The 27751-nt window shown below is 40.6% G+C and overlaps 1 long non-coding RNA gene across 1 annotated transcript in view; it reads right to left on the bottom strand.

Moving 5' to 3' along the window:
- Positions 1-345: 345 nt before the first annotated feature.
- The window catches only part of LOC129462779 (uncharacterized), a 112277-nt gene continuing 84871 nt past the window's right edge, over positions 346-27751 (bottom strand). Inside the window, exons 2-4 of the long non-coding RNA XR_008650947.1 lie at positions 12296-12395; positions 10403-10577; positions 346-536 (exon numbers count right to left, since the gene is read on the bottom strand). This is a non-coding gene — a long non-coding RNA (uncharacterized lncRNA). The remainder of the gene's footprint in view (positions 537-10402; positions 10578-12295; positions 12396-27751) is intronic.

Raw genomic sequence — 27751 nt, 5'->3', positions numbered from 1 at the left:
TGGAGCACCAAATAACTTTGTCTTTCAAAGCTTTTAATAAATTGTAATCATTGAGGATGAAATTTGCTAACAGGGAGAGAGTGCTCTTTATTCCTACAAAAGCACAGAAGCAGAGAACACATCCGGTGAGGGGAGATCAGAGAGTCTACATGAAATGATTTTGACATTTGCTATACTTCGGATAGTCTTGACTTAGAAGAAGAATATTTTAATGATGATGCTATTTTTAATTAGAAAATTTCTATTCTAAACCAGCATATAATAAAAATGAAAAAATCACAATTTCAGACCATCTAAAATTGGCCACAATTTTCCAAGAAATAATAGAGATAAATTTTCATGAGCTTTGTGTTATTAAATATTTGTTGAAGATATATTTGTTGAAAAATACTTATTGAAGTAACCCAGAGCCGTGCGTGGTGATGTGTGCCTCTAGTCCCAGCTATCTGGGAGGCTGAGGTGGGAGGACCGCTTGCACATAGGGCAGTGAGCCTCGATTGCACCATACTCTCCAGCCTGGGCCACAGAGCGAGACCCTGTCAAAAACAAACCAACAAACAAACAATGATACTCAGACTGCAGTATCCTTTTTAATATAAAATAACTTTGACACTATCCTTCATTTAGCAGAATTTTATCTGAATTTATCAAATACCTTAGCACCCGTAGACAGTCTATTTTCTCCTTTGAAAAATACTATGCTTTTCAAAGAAGAGTCAACTAAATGTGTCAAAAATTTCAAATATATTAACCATAAATACATACAGAAGAATAATGCAGGTGATTTTGTGAAAAACATTTTAACACAATAAGGTTATATTGAAATTACTGACTCCAGAAAAATACTGGGGGCATGAAACTCATTAAAGCATGAACTATATTCCAAGCTTTGCATATATGTTTATTTAATTTACACAATCACTATAAGATTTTACCCCACTGTATACACATACGTGCAAGTATATGGAAATAAGTGTATTTTAAACATAGATTCAGAACAGAACTGTTGTATAGGCCAATATAATAATGTAATAAGACCGCATTATCAGTCAATCAATAAATATATCAGAAGTATTCATCTGAATGATCGCACAGGTCCCACAGTTTGGGCGGTGAGTAGGACCCGGGTCTGCTGCTGGCCGCCTCTGTGCGCTTGGCTCTTCAGGCCCGCAGTGCACAGGGCTCGTACTCTGCTGTGTTGTCTTTTCTCTGCCTTGGCTGCGCAGTATCGAAGCCCTCCCTATTTATGGGGAAACCGCTACCTCGTGAATCTTGGAATCCCACCTCCCACCACAGCAGGTGAAAACGTCAGATGCTGACTTTCCAGCCTTCTGTGCACTTAGGGCCAAAGCCTGTGTTGTTAGGCTTGGCCTCAGAGCCGCGCACCCACGGAGCTTGTAGTGGGAGCCAGTGACTCAGAGGTGGGAAAGCAAAGATGTCGTTACCCGGGGGCACATGGGACTGCTGCAGTGGTCCTGGCGTCCAGTGTGCAAGGACAGCACAGGTATTGCTCCAGCAGTGGTGTTCAGAAGCCAATCCCCCTTACCCCCCAGCAAACCCCCAGCCAAAGCCTAAGTGGAAGCGTGGGAGCCCAGCAGGAGGCGCAGAGGCAGCAGCTGCGGAAGCTGGTGCCGGTGAGCCGGGTGTGCCACTGTCTTCGCTGCCCTGCCGTGTTGACAGACTTGGCTGTGACCGTGGCTCCTGCTCAGCCCTCCGTTTTGCTGCTTATTTTCTGAGTCTGGTTCTCCTAGCTCTTGTGGGATTCTGGAATCAACCATCAACCCAAAATTTCGTTTTGTTGTTGTGAATAATTTCCTTTTCTGCTCTAATCGGCCGGAGTTTCTGCGCTCATACTGAAAAGCTATGGTTGCTATTACCTCCAAGGACATACACCAGTGTCAAGGCCGTGCTTGGGCTTGGACCACGGTGGGTGTCCCGGCTCTACACAGAACTCATATGAAGAACTTTTCAAACTGGAAATAGTAACTCAGCAGGAAGTAGGAGTGCTTCAACCCTGAAAATAGCATGGAGACCAGGAAACAACCCGTGTCACCCTGATATCAGTTGGGGTGTCCTGGTCTGTTTAGATTCACATGAAATCAGATCGTGGCCGTAACATGTAAAATGCAAATCTAGCATCCTGGTGCTTCTGGGATTTGATTTTCTTGATTACTTTTGTTTCGTGTGCCCACTTTTACCTAGGTAGTATGTTTGAACATTTACATTTGTTTAACAAAACATATGATACACTAGGCTTTACCAACAAGAACTACATAGTCAGCCCTCTGAATTAGGCATTATTACTATCCCCATTTTACAAATGAGGAACTTGAAGTTTAAGAAATAATTTTCTGAGTCATAAAATTACTGACAGAGTGACAAAGTGAGTGGTCTGAGGGCAAAGCCCAGGCTCTACGCAACTGGCTGGCACCACCCATGCTGGACCTGCTGTCCTTTTCTATCCCTTATCTTTTCCCCTAAAGTATGGACAACAGGAGGTTATGTCTGCAAGAGATTTTAAGTTTTGAAGAAAAGACTTGTGTCTGTGTGGGAGGGTCGGGAGAATGTGTTATTAAGCATTGCTATACCACACCAAAGAATGAGCAAGCAAACAAGACAGAGTGACAACGAGATCCTTTCGGTTAGATTTTAGACCCCCATATCCCTGAAATGTCCTTGGTCATTTCTGCTAGCCAAACCCTTTCGTAGGATATTTGCTTCTACTTTCTTGCTGAACTTTTCCAAATTTTCTCCCTCCAAGGAACCCCACTTAATTACTTGGATTATGGTGATAGAATTGATCTTATTTCTTCACTTTCTGAGCCATGTCCTGAGGTTTATTTTTTCCTGAGTGACTTATCCTTGAACTGGTTAAACCAAAAGCTATCCTGAAAGTAATGGTGCCTCTCCCTGGTAGGCAGACAGAATTATAATTATACATTCAAGGGCTTTTCTCTCTCCTATACTAGCCTAGACTACTAGGCAAACAATAAAATGGAAGGAAATGAAATAGAATAAATAAACAAAGACCAAGTAAAAGCTAGTGTGAATACCCGGGCAATGAGAATCCCACAGACAGGTCCAGTTGAGTAGGTAGAAATGGGGGTGAGGAGAATGAATGGAGGACTTGTAAGAGGGTGAAGGTGGCTGGGGGTGGAGTCTTGGGATTCCTCATGAACGGGCCTCTCTCTCCAGGGTGGTGGAGACCACAACATGATTCTCTGTCCTAAAGCAACTGCACATCTAAACCAAAGCCAACAGCATGTCAAATAGGAATGGATTTAGGTGGAAGTACTCAGAGAGGTAGCAGGAGGCCAATTCTGGCTGGACAGAGAGGCCAGCCAATACCAGCCACAAAGCTACTCCACAGCTGGTCCAAACAGTGCTAGAGTGTATTGTCCAGCAACGAAGCCACAGGGAGAAACAGCCAGGGCTGTGAGCTTCCCATGAAACTCCCCAGACCAAACTGTGGCTACACTTGAGTTAAAGTTGAGTAAGAATAAGTGCAGTAAATGTATCCATCCTGCAGTTATTTTTATCCCTTGATTTCTTAGTAATGTTACTTTTGAGAAATTCTAATTGATATCAGCAAAGCCACATTGGAGAAGAATTTTCTATGTTGCATAAGAGCTCTGGGTAAAACAGAACGTCCCCCAGGGGCTGTGACGGTGAGTGCAGGCAAAGGTGAGTGGAGATGGCTGGCAGGTGGCAGGAGACAAAAGATGGGGCAAAATGAGAAGGAGGGAGGATGTAGAGAAGGGGAGCCAGGCAGAGGGAGAGAAAGGCATTGACCCAGGAGTGGGAAGCAGAGCACTGGTGGATTTTTCAGTTCCTTTCTCTACTAGGATCTCAGCTTCCTACTCAGATTTTCCCCACAGCAGTAGAGAATGTGTTTATGCTGAAGCAGCCACATATGACCAAACAAGGAAGGACTAACCAGCGACCTTACAGAACTAGATTGACTTGTTAGCTTAGCTCAATGAGGAAAACTAGAAAGAAAGGCCAAGGTGCTTACCCTCTCAAGCAAGGTATAGCGTTGGCTTTCTATGTGGTGTTAGGAAATGTCTGGGGGTCTCATTCACTGGAGATGCTACTGCAGTTAGTAAGTAGGGTCACATTTGTTAAATTCTGTGCTCCCCTTTCAATATGCTAATTGCAACCCTATTAAGAAATGCTGGAAAAAGCATATCAACAAGAGTTGAGGTGAGAGTGGAGAAAGAAAAGTAAGAGAGAAGAGATATAGGGGAGAGAAGAGAAAGGGAAATGTATGGGGTGAAACATTACACGCTGATGGATGTTCTGCCATGCATTGCTAGTCAGTCACAGTGCTGAAAATACGACCATGAATCAGTTCTGTTGTAGACTTTAAATAAGGATGGGAGAGAGGGCAAAGGGAAGGGAAGACAGTGGAGAGACAGGCAAGAGAAGCACAAACACAGGCTGTGGACATCACCATTTCCCTAGCCACATTGCAATTGAGCACTTCCTCCTGGACTCTACCTGCTTCTTTCTCCACCTTCCCTGTGTCGAGGCCTTTTGGAGGCAGGTTTTGAAGCCGTTATAACATGTATCTGGGATTTAATTTTTTTATTCAAATATGGTGAGGCCAACAGATCAGGAGATGACTGCCTTTGAAAAGACAGTTTGTGACTCACAGTTCCCCGGAGGAGGGGGCACACCACACCTCAGAGAGCCACAGGAAGCACCAGGGCCAGTCAGGAGCCAGAGGTAGGGTTGACAGGTGGGTGGGGGAGTACTGGTGGGGGTGGGGAGCCCTTTGGTGGTTTCTCAGTAAAGGAATGGGTGAGGCAGAGTAAGCAGCTGAGCAGACTTAGAATTGGATAGTTTGAATAATATCACCAAGCTCTGGGATATATGGGGGTCTCCAGTTGTCCATTTCTGGGCCCTGGGTGATTTAAGGCAGGGGGATAGTGACCCAGACTGCAGACATCTGATGAAAGGAGGCAGGTGGAGGATATGGACTTGGGATTGGTTAGCTGCATATCAAAGGCATGACCATGGGGGAAATTTGTCTGTTATCTCTGGGAATTAGCTGATGCCGGGAGGGGTAGCTCCTCTCTAGGTCTTGAAGGCCCCAAGATATCAAAACATCATAAAATGTAAAATGTAAAAAATGTGACTAATACAGAGATTAGGGCAGAAACAGAAAGATGCTCAGTCAGACACTCAATGTGGAAAATCCTTGTTTCTCATCTTGGCTCTCTGAAATAGGCAGGGGCTCATTCCTAGTCACCTGCTGTCTGGCTCCAGTGTGGTTAGCCAAGTTCATGGGTATCAGGTTGCCAGATCCAGCTGCCTTATTGATGACACTTGTGACACTCAAACCTCAGAACACTTTTTTTCAGTTTTCCTCACTTCATTCATGCAATATATATTTCTTGAGTAGCAGGGATTGAGTAGGCACTGGGGCTAAGCCATAGATTGATTGAACTGATGGTACCAGTTCACACCTTCCCTAACTCTACTACCTTTATAAAGTGAATTTCCAGCTCCATTCACTGAGAGCTGGAATCTGTTACCCTGGTTTGGCTTTGTACTTTGCAGTGGCCAAAAGAATTCAGCACAAGTCATGTGCTGGTGCTGAGCCTAGGCCTCAGGAAGTCTTTATGTGCTTCAGTGCTCTTTCCTAGAACTTCCCCTCCACCATGAGGACAAGTCCAAGCTAGTCTGCTGGAGGATGAGAGACCAAATGGAGCAGAGATAAATTGTCCTTGCTGAGGACATCCCCATGAGCTAGCCCCTGTCCATCTGCTGATTGCGGATGCATGCACAAGCCCAGCCAGCATCAGCAGCAGGGCTGCCCAACCAGTCCTATACTCTTGAGCAAAAATGAATGTTTAATACTGTATGCCACAGAAGGATTTAGGGTTGTTTGATATGCAGCATCATTTGGGGATAGTAGAAAATGGATATAAAATATGTAGGTGAAAGACAGAGGACTGATCCACAAATGTTTCCGAAACAATACTGGAGACAGGTATTTTCAGACCACAGTAGACAGTGTGGGCTTGATGTTATCATATAGAAGAGGTTTCTAACACAGAATGGATGGTCAGAAGAACTTTCTGAAGAAGTTGAGGTCTGAGACTGAAGGAGAAATGGAAAATAGCTACAGAAGGAAGGTGGCTTAAATGTCAGTGCAGGAAGATGGATGGTCAGAATTCTCTAGAGGGACAGAACTAATAGGATAGATGTATATATAAAGAGGAGTTTATTAAGGAGTATTGACTCATGCGATCACAAGATGAGGTTCCACAATAGGCCATCTGCAAGTTGAGGAGCAAGGAAGACAGTCTGAGTCCCAAAGCTAAAGAATTTGGAGTCCAATGTTCGAGGGCAGGAAGCATCCAGCCCGGGAGAAAGATAGAGGCCAGAAGACTAAACAAGTCTACTGTTTCCACGTTCTTCTGCTTGTCTTTATTCTGGCTGAGTTGGCTGCTGATTAGATGGTGCCCATCCAGATTGAGGGGGTGTCTGCCTCTCCCACTCCACTGACTTAAATGTTAATCTCCTTTGCCAATGCCCTCACAGACATGCCCAGGAACAATACTTTGCAACCTTCAATCCAATCAAGTTAACACTCAATATTAACCATCACAGATGGGTATATAGGTTCATGGGTGAGAGGGAAAATGCCGAAGGACTGCCAGGACTTCAGGGTGGCTGGAGTTAATTGTGAGTGTGCATGTGTGTGAGAGTGTGAGTGTGTGTGTGTGTGTGTACGTATGCATGTGCAGGGGGGTTGGTCGACATTGAAGCAAGGACCTGTCAGGTCATCTTGGGACTTATGCCACGGTTTATTCAGAAGTCAGTGGAAAACCATTGAAGACTTTTCAGCAAGACAGTGGCACAATTCAGTTTACATTTTGAGCCACATTTTCTGCAAAGGTAGAGGGTTGATTGGGAAATAGTGTCACTAGGACCTGAGAAGCCAATAAAGAGGTCTTTAACTGAGATCACCAATGCCTGATATAAGGCACTGTCTTGGTGACAGATAAACATAGGGGGTAAAATTCACTTGCGAAACATATAAAACTTGCAAAACTTGTCAAATAACTTATAAACATTTTTAAAAGAAAAAATGATACATTTCATTATGATCAATCCAAATATTAACAACTCCTCTGATTCTTCTTCTCTCTAGCAAACTTGATCTCACGACAGGCATGTTTTAAGTAAAGGCTGAGCTAACACTTACCTGCTAGAGTAAAATCCTTCTGTCGTCTTCTCGTGGCTATTATCTGCATCACTAAATGGTGGCTGTCACATTACTTTGGCAGTTCTCTGGCTTTATGCTCCAAAGACTTTCAGAGACAAATGTCAATCTCAGGTCCTCAGACACTATAGGAACCTGCCGGCATGGTTAGAGGGTACCCCTGTCACTGGCAATGGCAGAAAGGCTTTCAAGGTGAACTTTTTCAAGATACAGAGTTTGATGGCTCTGGAAGGTGGCCACAGAAGCCTAAATGGAAGCTGCCTTTAATCCATGAGACAGGAATTTAAATTGCACTTGCTATGTACAAATTGTTCATCCTGTCATGTCATGAGGGGGCCCAACTTCATAGAGCACGGCCTGAGTTGAGACTTGAACCAAATCTATTTGAGAGAGACAGATGTGCTGCAGAGGAGGGAAGGGTCCCTGTCCCATCACAAAACTGAGCTGAGGTGACAAAGTGGTGGTGTAGACCAGTGCTAGGTGGTTAGGGAGCTTCACCCCATTAGAACCAGGGATATGGGAAGGTCTCATTAAATCAAAGAGGGGTTAGGCATGTTCTTCTTCAGGATATCCTTGTACTAGACAGAGACATAGGCCTTATGTCCACAAACATACACTGATAACAACAGTGGCTAACACTCATTGCAGCCCATATGAGGTAAATACTATTAATATTCCAATTTTACACAGAAGAGGAAATTGAAGTATACAAAGTCTAATTTGCACAAAGCCAGGTGGCTCACAAGTCAGGGACATGGGCTTGGAACTGAGGTCCAGTGTAGCCCAAAACTGATGCTCTTTTTATTCACCCAGTGCCTTTGAGACCAGACTGGGGCCAGGTTCTAGTTCCTAGAGTTTGTGGGGACAGGTGGACAAGCGAGAGTAACGGAGCAGGACTCACTCAGGGAAGGCAAGGCCTCAGCCCAGGAGAGACATGGGTGGTGGAACCCATACACAGAGAGGAGCTCAGAGATCCAGTCAAGGGAATTGAGGTGCAAAGTTTCAGGGCCCAGTCATCAGAATCAGTATCATAGAATGCTTTGGAGACCTGCCCCAGTCTCTCTCACTCTTGTCAGGATTGGACCTCTACTTGAAAATTTTATCCCACTGGCATAGCACTGACATATAAATAATTGCAGAGTATGCCTACTTGAATACCTGTTCTCCTCTTCTTCTTTTATATTTCAATTCCAGATTTTAGCTTAGCACTTGGGGGCCCAAATAAACCCTACATTTCCAAGCCCCTCCTGTAGCTGGGTGTGACCACACACTTGATGTTCTAGCCACAACAGATAGCTGAAAGTGAAATGAACATTCTCTATGGTGTGTTCTTTAAAAAGAATGAGCATGTCCTTTTTTGTTGCTTTCTCCTCACTACAGACTAGAATTTGGACATGATGGCTGGAGCAAAAGCAGCCATTCTGGACTGTGAAGTGTCATCTAAGGAAGGCAGGGAGGCATAGTAGACATGAACAGCTTTGGGCTACCTCTCTTTAGATCACTTTTATGTGTAAGGGTACTGAACTATATCTGCATGTATGTACATTATATTGCAGCAAACCTAATCCTAACTTAATTACTGAGTTTATAATTCCTGCTTTACTTTCAGACTAGAGAAATACTTCTTCTCAATGTTCCATTGAAATCAGTGTAGCATTAATGTGGGATTGGGGGAGTGGCACTAGAAGCTGTAACACGAATGTATTCTTTATCATCTTGTCCTATTATCAGTGCTAATTTTCTCTAAAGAGCTGACTTTAGGAGTTGAAGGAATTGACTGCAAAAAAAAAAAAAAAAAAACAACTCTACTTTCCATATTCAATTCTCTTGATTGCAGTTTAATGTATAGCATCAAGGCACTTTGAAAAAACTGGATCAGTGCAATTTTGTACACAGTAACCAAGATACATACACTCCTGAATGACATCAAAGAGGCATACTTACCCCCAGATGCAATATCCAAAAATTTCTAAGAAGATTTGAATAAAATATTATGGCGCCTAATAATGTAGAGACTTTTTTCCATTTGAACAAAGACCAAAAATTCATTTTACCCCTTGTCAGCAGATATAAATCTGAAACTGGATTTAAAAGCTTTTCCATATGCTCAGGCACACCACCATCCTGAGCTAAGTTTAAATCACAGCCTTGTCCTATCATATGTATCTATCTTCAAGTGGGGAGTGGATGTGGGGGAGGAGGGTGGGTTGAGACTTCCCGTTTAAGGTGATAAATGCTGTCACGGGACCATCTGCCATGGTCTGCATGTCTCATGACTCAGAGATGCAGCTTTTGGAACACAAAAGGATCTGGTTAAAATCTCAGCTTTACTACAGAGTATTTGCATGACCTCCAGGGGTTTATCAAGCCCTCCAGTCTCTGCTTCCTCATCTGTAGAACTGGGTAACAACCTCTAATTTTTTTAGTGTAACATGAGACAATTAAGGGAGGAATCTAGATCCCTGGCCTCTCCACCCCCTGTTCTGTCTCACAAATGTGCTGTAAGCCCAGGCCCATTCTTAGGGGAAAACAATTATTTTTAAGCCTCTCGATTGTTAACCCAATGTGATACCGTTTAAAAGGCAGAACGCAAGTTTGAGGGACTAATGCTCTGCAGGCTGGGCTCTGGCTCACAGTCTTGTTCTTTCCAGGTGATTCTCCATCTGTGCATAAGAGCAATGTCCTTGGGAGAAGCCTCTCTGGAGGCTGGCCCAGCTCGGAGTTCCTACAGGTCTGTGTTTTGCTGTTATTTTGGAGGCGTTTATCTTGGTGCTCTCTGTGTTAGCAAGTGAGCGTTCAGCACATTTGAGCCCACTCGCTTCGCTTTGAAATAGCCTGCACAGAGTCTTCGTGCTGCACCCTCTCTGGAGCAGCTCCACTTCTGTGTTTTCAATTGGACTCTCCAGTTCTGCCGTGCAAAACTCCAACTCAGTGGACAGCAGCCTCAGTGGATGGTTTCCATGCATACATTCAGGAAAATGGGAAAGTTGAATTGCATAAATTATATGAGAAAGTGATCTTCCCATGGCTACTGAGCGAATATATGTTAGCATGTCATTGATGCTATGCTAAATCCTAATGCTTCATACTGACATTAAACCCAAGAACACCTGAGAAAGCTGCAATTGTATGCACTATGCCATCCAAGGCTTCCCATATGCCTACCTTCCTCTTGTGGGATGCAAAGGAAAACACATGCATGCACAGGCAAATGTTCTTAAACGCACTTCGGGGCTGGGGGATGGTGAAGCCAATTGATTGGCAAAATCTCCCCTTTTCTTCTGTTTAGAGAAATTGCCAGTTACATATAAATGAGGCTTGTTGAAATGGAAAGTCTTCTCTGTGAATAATTAGAGTAAATTGAACATGAGCCTGTTATCAACGTGTTTCTTTTATTTCAAGAAATGTTAATTTATCGAAAAAAAAGCAGAAAAGGTAAATAGAGAAAATAAACAGTAGATTTAGAGATAAAGATTAAGTAACTGCAAATTTTCAAGATGTTAAGATTAGTTTAGGTTTGAACATAGACATCTGAGGTTTCGGTTGTGGAGAGACAGTAATTTTATCATACTGCCACATTATACAAATCCCCAGGCTGGGCGCGGTGGCTCACACCTGTAATCTCAGCACTTTGGGAGGCCAAGGAGGGCAGATCACGAGGTCAAGAGATTGAGACCATCCTGGCCAACATGGTGAAACCCCGTCTCTACTAAAAATTCAAAAATTACCTGGGCGTGGTGGTACGCACCTGCAGTCCCTGCAGCTCGGGAGGCTGAGGCAGGAGAATCACTTGAACCCAGGAGGCAGAGGTTACAGTGAGCTGCGATCACACCACTGCACTCCAGCCCAGTCAACAGAGCAAGACTTCACCTCAAAAAAAAAAAAAAAGAAAAAAAAATCCGATACAGACTGCAAAGTACTTAACTTTTCTTCCAATTCTTTCTCCACTTTTACAAAAAATTCCCTTTTTTAGCTGAAAAATTCTTAAACATAATTTGTCCCAGAGCTCAAATATGATCAAATTAATGGCTCTTGTGGCATTTCTTTGCTAAATTTACTGATGATTCTATTAAGATTATTAAAGACATTCATTTAATGACCTAGAAGATTTTAAAATCAAACTCCAGACATGAATAAAGGCTTTGCTATTAAAAGCATGGTATGAATAAATGAGCACATACATAATAAAGGTCTCTACAAGAAACTATTTTCCCAATTACTTGTTTTTAAATTTTCTGATGTATCTGATATTTCACCCACTTATATATTATGTAAATATGAATACCTAGCACCTTCACTGAAGGAGAGGAAAAATTTTTTTTGGAGAAATGAACACATTGTAGTTTATCAATGTTGTTCTAAACCTTCTTTTGCAGAAGGAGGGCTGGTTAAAAAATGTTTTTATGACTCATTTACATTTTGTATTAGATGCAGTCTTAGCATATCACATACAAAGTTTCACATAAATGAATGAACATACTTAATCAATTTGAAAATATCACTGTATGTATTTTGGAGGATTGCGTTCTCAGCTTCAGCTCTATTGATATTTGGGGCCAGGTCATGCTATATTGGGGGCTGCCCAGTGCACTGTGGAATGTTGAGCGGCACTCCCAGCCCCTGCTCTCCAGATACCAGAAGCAGCTCTCCCATGCTCCTCCCAGATCTGACAACTAAAAAAAAAAAAAAAAAGAAAAAAGAAATCCAGATATGGCCATATGTCCCCTGGGGTAAAAAATTGCAACTGATAATAGCCACCGGCAGTAATTCCTCTCACAAACTAAAAAACTGGGTTATTTTCTTTAGCATTTTGTAAATTATTAATGGCTTGTCAATGTTGTTTGCTCACTGCATAAAGTATACCAGCATGCAGCCTTTCCCAGCGCTGCGTAGCTAGTTTGCACTCCCATGCCTTCTACCACGTGCTCAGCCTGTTCACCTTACCACCCTGTGATTCAGGGTGCAAAAGGTGGCAGGCATCTCCCTTGTTCTTTGCATAACTGAAGGGAGCTAATAATTATTCCTTCCCTTAATTGCTCATTCACTTAACAAGGATACAGGAGGCACCTCTCATAGGTTGAGCATTGTTGTAGGCTCTGGAGACAGCTCCATGGGCAAAGCAGGCCGATGTCCCTGTTCTCATGCTGAAGGCTGGGGGCTGCATGGGCAGCAGAGATGAGGGAGAAAAGAGCAATAAACATAAGTATATAATATTATGTCATATTACATAATTAAGTAAACTACATAACAAATTGTAAGGTGATAAGCCATACTGAGAAAAGAAAATGCAACCAAGGTAAGAGGATTTGGAAATTCAGTCAGGGAGGATGTTGGAATTTAAATGGAGTGGTCTAGCTGCATTTAATTGAGCAGGGGGCCATTTGAATGCAGACTTCATGGAGGTGAAGAAGTGAGTCTGCTGGCATTTGGGGTGGGACTTCGTGGCAGAGGAAGCTGTGCAAGGGCCCTAAGGTTGAAGCACACTTGGCCCATGTGGCTGCAGCAGCTCATGCCATGGAGCATTGTAGGGGGCAGCGAGTGGCCAGGCCCCATGGAAACTTGCAGTCACCATAAGGAATTGGGTTTTTCTCTGAAAGGAATGAAGAGCTGCTGGACGGTTTGAGCAGAGAGGTGACACAAACTCGCTTATGTTTCAACAGCGTCACTCCTGCTATTAAGTAGAGTGTAAACTGCTGGAAGACGCAAATAGGAGCTGACAGTCCAGTTAGAATGCTAGGACAGTGATCTGGACCAGTGGAGATAGTGGCCTGGACTCCATAATTAGGAGGGACAGAAGGTGGAAGGGGGAGTGAGAAACACATGGCTAAACTCCACAGTGAGGCTTCAAAGACGGTTTCCTTCCCAGGGCACAGGGAGAGATATCAGAGTGCAGTAAATAGTCACCTGTGTCTTTGTGAAGAACTGGAAGTTGGTGTCATCTCAACTAAATGCTCTCTGTATGATGGAATTGAGAAGTGCTGGCTGCCTTGTAGGTAGGTAGGAAGGTAGGAAATAGGCTCTGAAATAAACAGGTTTTCAGCCATGTACCTGCTCCATCATCTCCACTTCCATTTCTCATTCATTTATTTAACAAACATGTGCTGACCTTCCTGGCTGCAAACCTCAGGATACTGGCAGGTTCATCAGGAGAGTGGATGGTTGATGGGAATATAGACACTTTTTGTATCTTTTGAGCATCAGGTTCTTAGGTAAAGGCCTTGAACCTGCCCTGTTTTATGCTGCTCAGGATGCCATTGCCAATACCATAGCCTGGGTGGTTTACACAAAAGAATTCTTTTCTCACAGTTCTGGAGCCTGGGCAGCCTGAGGTCAGGGTGCCAGCATTGTCAAGTTCTGGTGAGGGCCCTCTTCCGGGTTGGCAGATGACTGTCCTCTTGGTGTGTCTTTACTTGGGAGAGAAGAGACAAAAGAAGCAAGCTTTCTCCTGTCTCTCTTTATAAAGGTATTAATTTCATGGAGGAGGGCACTACCCTTAGGACCTCACCACCTCCCAAAAGCCCCACCTCTTAATACCATGACGTTGAGGATTAGAATTTCAACATATGAATCTGGGGGGGATGGAAGCATTCAGTCTATAGGACTCCCCCTCCAGTCCTCTTGTACTTCCTAAGAGTGGCTGCATGTTCTCTGAGAGCTCCCACATCTTAACATAATGTCGATTTCAATTCCTCAGGTGTTGGGCCCCTCAGTGACCTATGCAGTGGGGTATGCAGCAAGCAGTAGATGGTAGATGTGAAGCTTCCATTCCTAGAGTCGCAGCAGCCGATAGTCTTTCTATTAGAGATCCAGCTTCCTACAATTGCACCATTATCAGAAACATGGCAAACAAGGTCCCCATAGCAGTTGCCTGTCTTTTGCAATCACAACTTTATCCTTATGTTAAGTTGTTCTAATTAGAGAATAAGCAGAATTGTACATTTTACAATAAAGGGTAATATTTTATGTTTGCATTACTTGGTTTTTATTTTTCATATTTGCTTTGTTAGTTATTAATAAGCTCCAGACAAAGCACCCTAATAAAATGATGCATGCCTATATTAAAACAACTCATGCACCCCATAAATATATACACCTACTATGCATCCACAAAAATTAAAAAGAAAAAAAAAGAAAATTAACTGAAATTTTGGATAAGGCTTAAAGTAGGTGTTCATTTTTCTGTTCATGCACATGTGGCCAACGCTCTGATTTGAGGTCTCTTGATGCTGCTCCCCAGAACAATAAGTGGAAATTGGGGAATTTAAAGGAACCAGAGATCAGCATTGTTTTCTCCTAAATGACAGAAGTTTTGTCTCCTAGACTGAAAAAAAATGGTACTCTTGCTTTGTTGTAACTTAGAGAAAATACAAGACAAGCTCTGAAAGGATCCTGTAGAACTGCACCAGGAAAGGTTTTTTTGTTTTTTTTTTTAAATATATGTATTGATGTGATTTCCCCAGCCTCAGTCTCACATACACCCACATCCACACACCCATACCACACTAGGTTAACAGACAATTTTTGCTTAATTGACATTTTTTGTACCTTTTCAGCATCGGACCTTCCAACTACAAAAGGAAACTTGCTGTATCAAGACTTTGTCTAATAAGAAAGCAAAAATACACAGAGAAAAAGAATATAGTATACATTCCCTGTGCACCTTTTGGTGGTCAGCCAGGCAAATGGGATCATAGCTTTGGAATCTGAAATGCCTGGGTATGAGTCCTGGGATACCTTGGTTTCTTCATCTGTAAAAATAAGGCAGCAGTACCTGGTGGGGTCTACTTCTCTGCCCTATGTTTGAAGGCTGAACTCTAGCGAGATCAGCTGAATCTGTCTGAGTATCTGGATTCAGCCATGGGAAGCAGTGTCCCAGGGCTGGAGGGGAATGAGATTATTATTCCTCCTCATCCTCTGCCTACTTGCCCATGGTTGCTGTCCTCCATGGAGACACAGAGCCCTCTGTAAGGCCATTCATTTTGTTCAAGTTCTGGGGACACCATCCCCTCCACTTGGCCTCTGAAGACCTAGCCCTGAGTGTTTCAGCTGCCCCTTTTTGTGTTCTCTTCATGATGAAGACACCTTTGTAAATTGTTCCTTCATTAATGTCTCTTTAGCCACCCTTGTGTATGCACCATCTGTTCCTGCCAGCACCATGAGGCAGGCCTGTAGGATTAGGGTTAGGATTGGGTAAATGAAGGCATATAAATTGTTTAGCATCACACCTGGTTTACAGAAGTTCCCCACACTTAGTAGTAGGTATTTTGTAAGAACTGGTTCCTTCCCCATAATACAGGGTCACAAGAAAACGTCAAGACCACTCTTAAAATATTAATATTTTAGGTCATCTTTGTGTAGTCTTCTGATATTTCATAAGATTATCATTACAAGTTTAGGGATGGAAATGTTTCTCTATGATGCTACACAAACTATTTCAAAAATCAATTAAGGAGAAGTCTACATTAAAGTAACTCCAACCAAAGCCCGTGTCCTCTTTTCCACTTCATAACGTTGCTGCGTTGAAGAGTGACCTTCAATAGTGTGGTGTAAAGAACCCCGAACAAAATGTTGGGAGGCTTGTTTTCCGATTCTGGCTGGAGACTTGCTGCAACTTCATAAAATGATCTCAAAGCCTCCTTTCAGCTCTAAAACTATATAAATAGATACAATTTTATAACATCTATACATTTAATGTGACATGCATTTGGGGAACACTTCTTGGAGGTGATAGGATTTGAACTAGACACTGAAGTAGGGTGTGATTTGGAGAAGCAGAGTCCTGCCCGCTGAGGAGAGCAGAGTCTGAGGGATGATGGGGAAGGGACTTGTCAGCTTTTGATGTGATTATGCTGACTTCAAAAAACAAGTTGGACACTGATTCCTCTTCTTCTTCTTTTATTTTCTGGAAGAGTTTGTTTATGATGTGTGTGTGTGTGTGTGTGTGTGTGTGTGTGTGTGTGTGTGTGTGTGATGGAATTTACTCTTGTTGCCCAGGCTGGAGTGCAATGGCCCCATCTTGGCTCACTGCAACCTCCGCCTCCTGGGCTCAAGCAATTCTTCTGCCTCAGCCTCCCAAGTAGCTGGGATTACAGGCATGGGCCACCATGCCTGACTAATTTTTTATATTTTTAGCAGAGACAGGTTTATCTCCATGTTGGTCAGGCTGGTCTCGAACCCCTGACCTCAGGTGCTCTGCCCATCTCAGCCACCCAAAGTGCTGGGATTATAAGCATGAGCCACTGGGCCAGGCCTGATTTGTGGGTTTTAAAAAATATATATTTAATATCATTTACCACCGACAAGCCATCAAAGTCTAGAGATTATTTTGTGGAAAAATTTAAAAATACAAAAGTTACTTTCCTTAATAGTTAGAAAACAATTCATATTTTCTTTTTGTGTCAGTTTTGATATATTTTACTTTTCTAGAATTTGATGCTTTCACCTGAATTTTAAAATTTATTGGCATAAAACAGTTCATTCAATTGTCTTATGACTTTTTTTATTTTTAAATTTTGTATTTATTTATTTATTTATTTAGTTTTTAGGCAAGGTCTCACTCTGACACCCAGGCTGAAGTGCAGTGGCACAATCCTAGTTCACTGCAGCATTGAACTCCTTGGCTCAAGTGATCCTCCTACCTCTACCTCCCTAGTACCTAGGGCTACAAGCATGCACCACCATACCTGGCTAATTTTTTTAATTTATTTATTTTTTTTTATTTTTATTTTTTGGAGAGATGCAGTCCCACTATGTCTCCTAGGCTGGTCTTGACCCCTTGGCTTCAAGTCATTCTCTGGCCTCTGACTGGCAAAGTGCTGAGATTACAGATGTGAGCCACCACCCCCGGCATTTTATGACTTTCCAATATCTGTGAAATGCATAGAATAGTGCTGACCCTTTTCTCTTTGTGTTGGTGGTTTTTTGAGACTTTACTTTTTTTTCTTGACCAGTCTCATCAGGAATTTATCTTATTAAATTTCTCAAAGAACTAAATTTTAGCTTTGTTAATTATTTTAACTCTATGATTGTTTTCTATTTTGTTAATTTATACTTATATCTCTGATATGATTTCGCTTTGTGTCGCCACCCAAATCTCATCTGGAATTGTAATCCCCAGGTTTTGAGAGAGGGACCTGGTGGAAGGTGATTGGATCATGGGAGCGGTTTCCCCATGCTGTTCTCGTGATAGTGAGGGCGTTCTCACGAGATCTGATGGTTTTATAAGGGGCTTTTCCGCCTGCCCTCGCTTTCCTTCCTGCTGCTTTCGAAAGAAGGTACTTGCCTCTCCTTAGCCTTCTGTCATGATTGTAAATTTCCTGAGGCCTCCCCAGCCATGCAGAACTGTGAGCCAATTAAACCTCTTTGCTTTATAAATTACCCAGTCTTGGGTGGTATCTTTATAGCAATGTGAAAACGGACTAATACAATCTCGAATGTTTTCATCCTTGTGTTTTAAGATAGTTTTTGTTATTTTTTTTCTGTTGATCTGGATGCTTATTTATTTTCAGCATTCTTTTCTAATATTTGATAGAAAATTATGATTTTCTTCTAAGTGTATATTCGCAGGATCTCATGTGATTGATGTGATTGATATAATTTTTAAATTATTGTTTAGTTCACAATAATTTCTATATTTCACTATGAATTATTCTTTCAAGTACAGGTTACTATGAAGTATATTATCTTCCAAATATATGGGATTTTTCAGTTTTCAATTTTCTGTTCATTTCTAACTTGTGCTGAAGTCAGTTACCCATTTTATTATATCAGTCATTCAAGTTTCTGAGATTTTCTTTATGAGTTTGTAAATGGTTAATTTTTATAAACGTTCTGTGTATGCTTAAAAAGAATATGTGTTTTGCAGTAAGTGGCTGCTGTGTTTCATAAATGTCAATGAAGCCCATGTTCTCAATCACAAAGTTCAAATTCTCTATATGTGCGAAATCTCTTTGTGACTATTTTGTCAGCTTGTGTTATAGACTACTGAGAAAGTATTTAGTGCTTACATATTTGTCTATTTAACTTCTCAAATTTGTTAGCTTTTGCTCTATATTCTTGAGGCTACATTATTAGAGACATACAAATTTAGAATTATTTTATCTCCCTATATTATAAATTTTTATCATTATGAAGTGTACCTTTTGATCTGTTACATGTTTTGTCTAAGAACATCATATTCCTATATGTATCTACCTTCTTTCAGTGTCTGCGTAGCATATCATTTTATACTTAACCATTTTGTAACTTTACAGTTCAAATACATCAGTCATAGCCAACATCTAGTGGCTTTTAAAAAATTGTGACTAATATTTTCCTTTAAATTGTAGCATTTAATCTATTTTTAATTAACAATTACTGATAAAGTATATGTAACTTTGCCATTTAGCTATTTGTTTTTCATTTGTTCCGCTTATTATCTGTTTCTCCTTTTTTTGCATATATATGGGTTATTTTTAAAATTAATTTCTTTTTATCTATTATTATTTTAGTCATTACTCAAGATTAGCCTGCATCCTTGAATTATCAAACTCAGTACTTCTTTGTACTATTACCCTTTCCTGAAAAAGTGGAATAACTTAAAACTCTTTATATATTTCCTCACCAAGCTTTATGCTATACTTTCACTATATTTTAATTCTCTGTCTATTTTAAATGCTCTGTGTACTATTGTTTTAGGTAAGTTATATGCATCTACTCACAAGTTCATTTCTTTTAAGATTTTACTTGTTTTCATTAATAAATAAGGCATATTAGCTGTCAATATATAGTAAAAAGGGCAGCATCTTCCATGATCTCTGATTTATTATTATTTTCCTTGTCTTTGTTGTTTGTTTTTGTTTTCCTTTTTATTCTCTTGGCTTTTCATTTTGGCATAGTTTTAGACCTACAGAAGAGTTAAAAGAAGAGTTCAAGTAATTCCTAGATGTCCTTTATACAAATATCTTGAATATTTACATTTTACCATACTTGCTTTGTTCTGAGGACTCACTCTTTCCCCCCTCCTGCCACACACACACACAACGCACCTCATTCTTTTCTGGATTGTTTGTGAGTCAGTTTGCTACTAACATGCTGCCCATTACCACTAAGTATCTTAGTATGTTCTTAAAGTAGGACATTATTTTACAAAACACCAGTACAGTTACTAAGTAACAGGAAAGAGCTATTGATGTGATTCTATTATCTATTCTGTCTACCTATTCAGATTTCTCCCAGTGTCCCACAAAATAGTCTTTTCAGTAAAAGAAAGTCCTGTACCATGTGTTCCAGTTAGGATACCATGTCTCCTCGGTCCTCATGGTATCCTTGAATAGGATGAGTTCTTGACTTTTCCTGTACATTTTATGACATTGACCATCTTAAAGAAAAGAGGCCAGTTACTTTGTAGAATAGCCTCAATTTCAATGCATGGCATGTTTCCTCACAATTGAGTCAGCATGTGCACCTCAGGCAGGAGTGACACAGAGGGGATGCTGTGCCTTCACTCTCTCGTTGCAGGAGACACTGGGCACCAGTGACATTATCAGTTGTCAGTTACATCAATAGTGGCATTACCAGTTACCAGTTACATTACTGGTAACTACAGTATGGTAACTTTCATCACTGGACTGTGATGGTATCTCAGGTTTCTCCACTGTCAATTTGCTATATTTTTCCTTGGTAACTATTAAGTATCTTGGGTGAGATACCTAAGATTGTGTAAATATCTGGTTATGCTTCAAAATCAAAGATACAGAGCTGTCTCCACAGGAGTGATGGAAGCCAGAAGACAGAGGAATATATCCCTAGTGCTGAGAGAAAGAGTTGCCAATTTTTATAGTAAAGACACCCTTGAAAAATGAAAATAAAGTATCTTTTTCTTGAAAATACATGGTTTGAGAGACTTGTTCACCTGAAGATCCTCACTAAAGTCTCTAAAAATAAATTAAATACATAAAATAAAAATTTAAATTTTTTTATTTTTAGAAAAGAAAAATAAATCCAGTCCTCACTCAATTCTGCTTTGTGTGAGCAGCATATCTAAAGGATCCCTGTCTCTCGGCTGCTGTCACCTTGTTGGTGCTGGCGTGCCTGCCAGCCTGGTTTCCAACCCCTCTCCTTCTCCTGACATTTGGTGCTTCCAGATGTCCTGGAGTTCCTGACCTGATGGTCTGCTCTTTCTGGCTTTCTAGCCCAGGTTTGCCCCGTCCCTCCCAGTGATGCCTTCCTGCCCTGCCTCGGTAATCCACAGCTATCATGCTTGGACACGACAATGTTAAACTTAAAATCTGATATACAAGTCTTGAAAATTAAAAAGAGAATTTCTACTGAGTACATTTCATCTCCAGACTTTCTTAATGTATGAACTGTCATAGGCAGAGCTTTGGTCTTCAGACCTCATTTCCAAAGAACTGTCCCAATCTTTTTCTAATAAATGTGTTATTGCTAGAGGATCCAGATGGTTGCTGATTTAATTCAATTGCTAAGCAAGAAAAAAAAAAGTCTAGGCTACTCACAGCTGAAACAAAGAAATCTCAATTTAGAAAGTAGGCTTATCCTGCTTAAAATACTGCAAACATGTTGATGGGTATGATGAGATTAGTACATTTTCAAATCATCGAAGAGGGAAAGTTTTACAGGAAATACGGCTTATGTGGAGCATAAGAGGCTCCTCAGTTCTCACTGGCAGTGCTTTCATACTTACTGCAGCCACACAGGGCAAACATGCATGCATGATACGAGCCATTAGTTTGAGTCTGGATTTAGGAGGCCTGGGGACAGGTGAGACTTTACTTCTCTAGTTAAGATAGGGACTGGAATAGATGATTTCTACTCTCTCTTCCTGTTCTAAGATGCTGTGGCTATAGTGCTGCTATCATGCAATTAATACTGCACCAGCATCTCATTTATATACTTAAGCCAATATTTTTACAATGTGGCAGTTTCCCTTCTGAAGTGAGAAATAGAAGAGAAGCTACTTTGCAATGACCTTGATTATTAAAATGTCTTGCTTTCTCTTATATACACACACACGGATATTTTACAAGCCAGAGGAGGATGTGTGGGGCGGATGAGATGACAATGCTAAGGCCAAAATGCAGTATCATTTTAGTTCATTATTTGGCCTGAAAACTCATTCCTTGGACTTAGTCAGGAGAGGTATTAAAAACGTCAAGCAAGAAATGACAGGATAAAATGCAGATTGATTTAGGTTTTCAAAATTGATTAGCAGTTTGGGGCCATGAGAGTAATTTGTGTGGTGTTTTCACTCTACTAGTTGCTGAAATTGATTAGCACTTTTGAGGAAAGTATAGCAAATTGCTATGCTAATCAAGATAAATTAAATCATGAAGTGACTTGATTACTGGACTCTGCACTCCCAGCAAAGCTTCAACAAAACCAGTTTGGAAAACAGTCTTTCATTAGAGCAGTAGAAAAACTTTAGTCTTTTTGCTTCTTTCCTCTTGATTTTGGGATTTGGGGAAGTAAGGAGAAATCACTCATGCTTTTCACCTTGACAATTTATCAGTCTTTCAGAAAAAAAAGAGCTATTATTTGAGAAGATGAAAGTATCCATACTTTTTTTTATTGCAAGCAAATTGATATTTACATTTTACCAGACTGGCATTAAATTGCTTTCACTTGGTAAATGGTTTCAGCTGTGACCTCGTCTTCTGGGGGCAGTAATATAATTTGTGGGTTGCAGTCTGGAATGATGAGAATGTTGTTTCCCCATCAAATTAGAGACTTGGTGTGTGAAAAAGGCAGATGACATTTTGTGATTGGCCTGGACAAGGTTTTGTGTTAAAGAGTGAGTTATTTGTCCAAGAATGTACCTTGTCTTAGGCTTAATTTACATTTCCTTAAAACACTTCAATGAAATATTAGAAGTAAATATCCAATTTGAATCAATCCCATATGACAAGCAATTGGTAACAGCATTGGATCTAATTATGTCAACAATTCAAATCAAGTTAATAAAACATATATTGTGTTTATGTTTGAGTTTAATCTTAGATTCCACATGTTTCTCAGACTGCTGTGGGACTGGCTGCATAAGAATGGATCAAATGTCACATATGAGGCTTTTCAGATTTGACTTCCCTTTCTTTCCTTTCATTCCCTGGAGGATTTGGTGTATTGGGATCAGGGTGAAAATTAGAAATTATATTACCAATGAACTGCTCATATCTGAATAATTTGCCCTCACATTTGAGATCTGGTGATTTTGTCCAATCTCTTCTTTTAACAGATAAAACAAACAAAACAAAACAAAAAAGGCCCTAATGTCTAAAGAGATAAAATACAAAGAATGGAGAAGGTTGATGGTAGATCATCGTGAAAACCCCTAACAGTGGAGTAGGTTGTCTCAGAAGAGTTCATGGAAAAGGAAACATTTAAAGTTAGACCTTTAAAGTGGAACAGAGTATTTTGAAATACCTGCTACTTAAGGAAGATTTTTGGTGAAGGATGAATACTAAAAACTGAAGGAGAGTATAAAAGGGCTTATTATAGGCCGTGAAAAAATGCAGGTAATGGGAACTTTCTGCAAAGGCTGGAACGGCCAGGCATCAGATAGATATGGAAGGGTGTGTAGTAGAAGATGACATTGAAAAAGTGAGCTAAGGAGTATTAGAAGGGACTCCAGGGCCACGGTAAGAAGGTTACATTTTAAACCTTTGCAGCAGGTATTAGGATTTGGATTTAGTACTGTGATTACGAAAATAAAAAGTATTTGTTTTCTTGTTTCAGATTTTGGAGACCAGATAAAGACGGCAGTTTTGGATCAAGATGTTCTAACAATATCGTGATGGATGTCAACACTTGGATTAATGATCACGAGGGAAAGATCCCCCTGTGGCTACACGGATTCAAATTGTGATGTTTTATGAGTGGATTGTGTGAAATTATGTGAAGTGAGTTTTTACCCACCCTTAATCTGCCAACATTAGGACCAGACTAGAGATTCAGGACTAGACATCAGGAAATACAGTGAATGATCCAGAATGTGGGAATTTTGAACATTGTGGGTGTATATTGAACTGTCTTTCTACCACCTAAAGGATTCAGATAAGAGGAACACTAATTTCAATGCTGTACTCCTCTAAGTGCTTCCAAACCTTTATGAACCTCAATGTTTTGTTTGTCTAATGTCAAAAGTTCACAGGGTTTCAAAACCTGGGCTGGACTTTTTTTACTGCGGGTTTTGAAATTTTAAAGCTGTAGGCATGTCAATGATTTGATTACAAAGCTGAGGAAGACATGCTGCTGTATTACTATTACGGAATTATTTTTCCCAATATTAACTTGGGAATGCTTCCATCACAAAGCAGAGTACTGGTATAAGAGTCGGAGTGCCTTGGCTCAAGTCCTTGTCCTGACGCTCAAGGCGTGACCATGAGTAAGTTACTTTACCACTCAGAGCCTCTGTTTACTCATCTGTTAACAAGAACAATAATATCTCTACTTTTCTTGCTGCATTTTGAGATCATTAAGCTAGATTAAAACACGTTATAAACCACTGCTTCTATTAATATAACTACTAATTGGCTGAATATCTCTAACTCAGCTTTAGGAAGTAGTTAATGTTTGTGTTCATGGAGCTGATGTAATAAGCTAATAATGTGAGTCTCAGATAAGTTATCTGTCACCTGTTTAATTCACACACTCATGGGGGCTTCCATGAAAATACAATTAATAGATATTGTGTTGAAGTCTGTATCCACAGAAGGGAGGGAGTGTGATTCCATAGCTCTATACCCATGATTGGCATTTTATCTGCTAGTGAGGCATTAACACGCCTCTCACTGCTTTGAAGCTCACTTATGTTAAAAGATGAAGCCCCCAGAAAAGCAACTTTGAATACAGAAGTATGAGATCCACTTACCTTCTTTATTCTCTTCCAATGCACATAGTAAAAGCATGGCTTTTCCACTGGGCAGATTATCTAACCTCTCTGGATCTTATTTCCTTAACCGTAAAATAAGAAAAAATAATTTATAATTCCCATGCTTCAAATAATGCTTTGGAGAATAGAGTCATAATATATGTAAAAATACTTTGTATAGAATAAAACTCCATAAATTTAGGATCCTAATGTGGGAGTTATTTTATATTATTTCTGGTTGTTTCCGATAACGTGCTTAGGTGATCTGAGCTATAATTTATAATGTCCCTACAGTGAATAAACTTATAGGGTGCACCAGCCATGGAAAATTGAAAAGAGAAACTATTCTATGTATTTTAAATGGATGGCATTTTATATATGGTCTTGGTTACACAGAAGAACTGAGATACCAAAAGACGATAGTGCTGGAATCCAGAGGTCAGCAACAGCGGAATGCTGCTATGACCCCTAGTGCTGGCAGACAAAAGTAAAGGTGGCATTACTGGATCTAGGGGCTAGGTGCAACCCAGAGATCTGCACCTTCAGGGTGCTGTTATCATCTCATCCCTAGTACTAGTGACAAAGGTGAATGTGGCATTACTGCAGCCTCAAAGCTGGGGCCAGCCAGAAGAAGCTAAAACCACGGTAGGTCTGTCCCACGGGAGCTGAAACCACAGAGGACATCCAGCTGCTGCTAAAGATCCCAATTGAAGCAAATGAGGAAAGAGAGAAATACCCTGACTTCTCCTTTTCCATTGTTATCCAGGCTCCTACCAGTACCCACCTTTGGCCAAATCTAGCTGGAGGCCAGCTAAGTGTAGCTGATCAAAGGCTGTTTGTAATGTGGGCAAGGCAGGGAAAAGGGAAGAAAGATTCTGAGAGAAAGCAGGCTAAGAACTGACACAGATGTGCCTCATCATGGGTTGGACTAGGTCCTCAACCTCACAGATTTCACAGCAAGCCTCTTGCTGCAAAAAGCGCCTTTTCTGTATGAATGGCTTCCTTTCCAGTGAAGATGAAGATGATGGTGACAATGATGTTTACCACAGCAGTCAGTTATTGAGTCTAAGTTACTATCCTGGACATTTGGTGTATGCTGGCTCTATGCTATAAATACTGTCTCCATTTTATGGAAGGAACAAGATCAGAAAAATTGAGTAATTTGCCAACTAGATAAGAAGCAGAACTGAGATTGGAAGCCAGATCTTCTTGGCACCAAAACCTGGGCTCTTTAATATACATAGCCTGTCATCTACTCCAAGGTCTACTTATACCTTCAGATATGATTATCACCTCTTCTTCCTCTGCCAAGTAATTTACTTGCTCTTAAGTTGGTCATAGAAAAACATCTCCCTTATTTTAACAGCTTTGATTTAAAAAAATACTTTAGGTATTTGAAATCTTTTAGTTTAATATACTTTATAGAATCTCTTCATTTCCAGAATTCTTTTACAACAAATACAAGGCATTCATAATCTTTGGTTCAGCTAACATTAATAAATTATTGTCACTACAAAATAAAAATAACTATCCTTGGAATTTAACTATGATGAGGGTCACGGTCATAAAATATATATGCTACACAAACTACAGATTATCCAACTTTTGTGTCCTTCAGTTCACACTCGAGAATAAAGTTGAACACTCTTTAAAGGATCACATCCTAATTCTCCAACCATGGAAATTGCTCTTCAGTTTAGTCCCATAAGACACTGGGAAATGTTATGCAAATTAAATACACCTCATTGAGTTTTACTAAGCTCTGGTCTTTTTGCCTCTATCCTTTATGGCTAACTACACCATGACCCTGAATAATCAGAATAAGCCACATTATTTTGACCATTTCACTCTGCTAGGAGGAAAATACCTGGTATACAGTAGCAATGAGGTGGGCCAAAATGGAACATGACAGGTGAGGGAAACTTTTACCAAATCCACCCAGTATCCGGTTTTTCTTCAGAGCTAATCAGTCTGTCTTTCACATGAGACCTGAGCTTCAGCTGCAGGTACCTCAGTTTGTCCCCTTGGGAATTTCTTTATGCCCTCCCAAGCTCAACTACAAGTAGGTTAAGTCTTCATTGGCAGCAGCTTCTTGTCTTTATTCTGATGAGTTAACCAATTAGTGTCTTTCCTGACAAAAGACACCACAACTTCAACTGACTCACTTCTAATGGGCATGATAAATTAAAAGTTGATTACTAGCATACTAAAAGAACTCTTTGCTTAATGAAAGGTTTCCCTTGAGCATTCCTTAGTTCTTTTAAATATTTATGGAGTGTTTACCATATGCTAGGTACTCTTTTAGGGTATGGGAATACAGTGGTGAACGAAACTGATGAAGTTTACATTCTCTTGGGATTTATATTCTAGTGGAGAAAATCACAGTGATTCAATAAACACATATGTTGTATTTTTAAGTAATGATAAGCGCTTTGAAGAAAAGGAAAGCAGGGTAAATGCTCAAAATAAACAGGATACAGTAATTGTGATAGCTTGAATTCAAAAGCCCCTGAGGTTGTGACCTTTGAAGGGAAATGAATGGAGCATGGTAGCAGCTGCCATGCAGAGATCAGGGGCTAAGCCTTCCACATGTGGGTGGCCAGTGCTAGACCATGACATAGGTCCAGATAGTGTAAGGGCCTGGGTCCTAGACACCTGCTGCCCAGTAAAGATCAACAAGAGGTGGAAAGAGTTAATCTCTGGAAAAAAATGCAATAAAACAGATTGTAATAGATTAGAAAACAAAAACTGAAAATGAAGACACTGAGGACTCTAGTTCTCTGTTTATAAGTGGAGAGGAAAAAATAAGAGTGAAATAATTTTTCTGCAACTATTTACTGAATATTCAATGTAGGTTTTCTGCTTAGGAACAAAAGGCATAGTTCAAAGTGATACTGCACAAGTGACCAACATCACCTTCAGTTGGTGGTGGGCAAAGTTGGTGCTTATTTTTTTTTGCCTTTAGACATAATATACAGATAGAGATATAGGTATGTATTTTGGTATTTCCCTATATATTTTGTCATTCACTCATAATTGGTGGAAGTTTCTAGTGGATAGATAAAAAGCTGATGATTTAGAGGCCAGAGCTTGTGTGATATCCTTGAGGCAATTGCCATTACAATAAAGAAACAACCAATAAAAAAGGGAGCAGAGTCAGTCCATCTCTTACTGCCCTGTGAAGCCACTATAAAACTAGCAGCAGAGGCTGCCTATGGTTTTATTTTCGAAAAGAGATGAAGCCTGCCCAATACAAGAGTCAGTGGGAGGCTCTTCTGGTGGGAAACATAACCCCTGGTCTGTAGCTCATGAACTAATCCATGTACATGATGAAATAAATTTCTTATCACATTTTGGCTGCTCTTTTGTATGTAAGCTTCAAGAAAAAATATCGGCATTCTTTTCTCATGTCCTCTGGGAGAAATCTGAACAGTACCTCCCATACTTCCCTCCACTATCATCCATCTCAGTCACATCTCAGAGTCTTCTACTGCCTTGGGACTTCCTCAGCACTTCTACCTATGCGATATGCCCATCCCCGCATTCCTCACACTGCTGTCAGAGAGAGCGAGCTGGGCCAGAATTCAACAGGCCTGACCAGGTTGACCACTTACTGTTGGTGAAATAACTGTCTCCAGGTCGCTGTT

Source organism: Symphalangus syndactylus, chromosome 14 (genome assembly GCF_028878055.3).
Source record: "Symphalangus syndactylus isolate Jambi chromosome 14, NHGRI_mSymSyn1-v2.1_pri, whole genome shotgun sequence".
Classification (NCBI taxonomy): domain Eukaryota; kingdom Metazoa; phylum Chordata; class Mammalia; order Primates; family Hylobatidae; genus Symphalangus; species Symphalangus syndactylus.
This window is presented reverse-complemented; position numbering and strand designations above follow the sequence as displayed.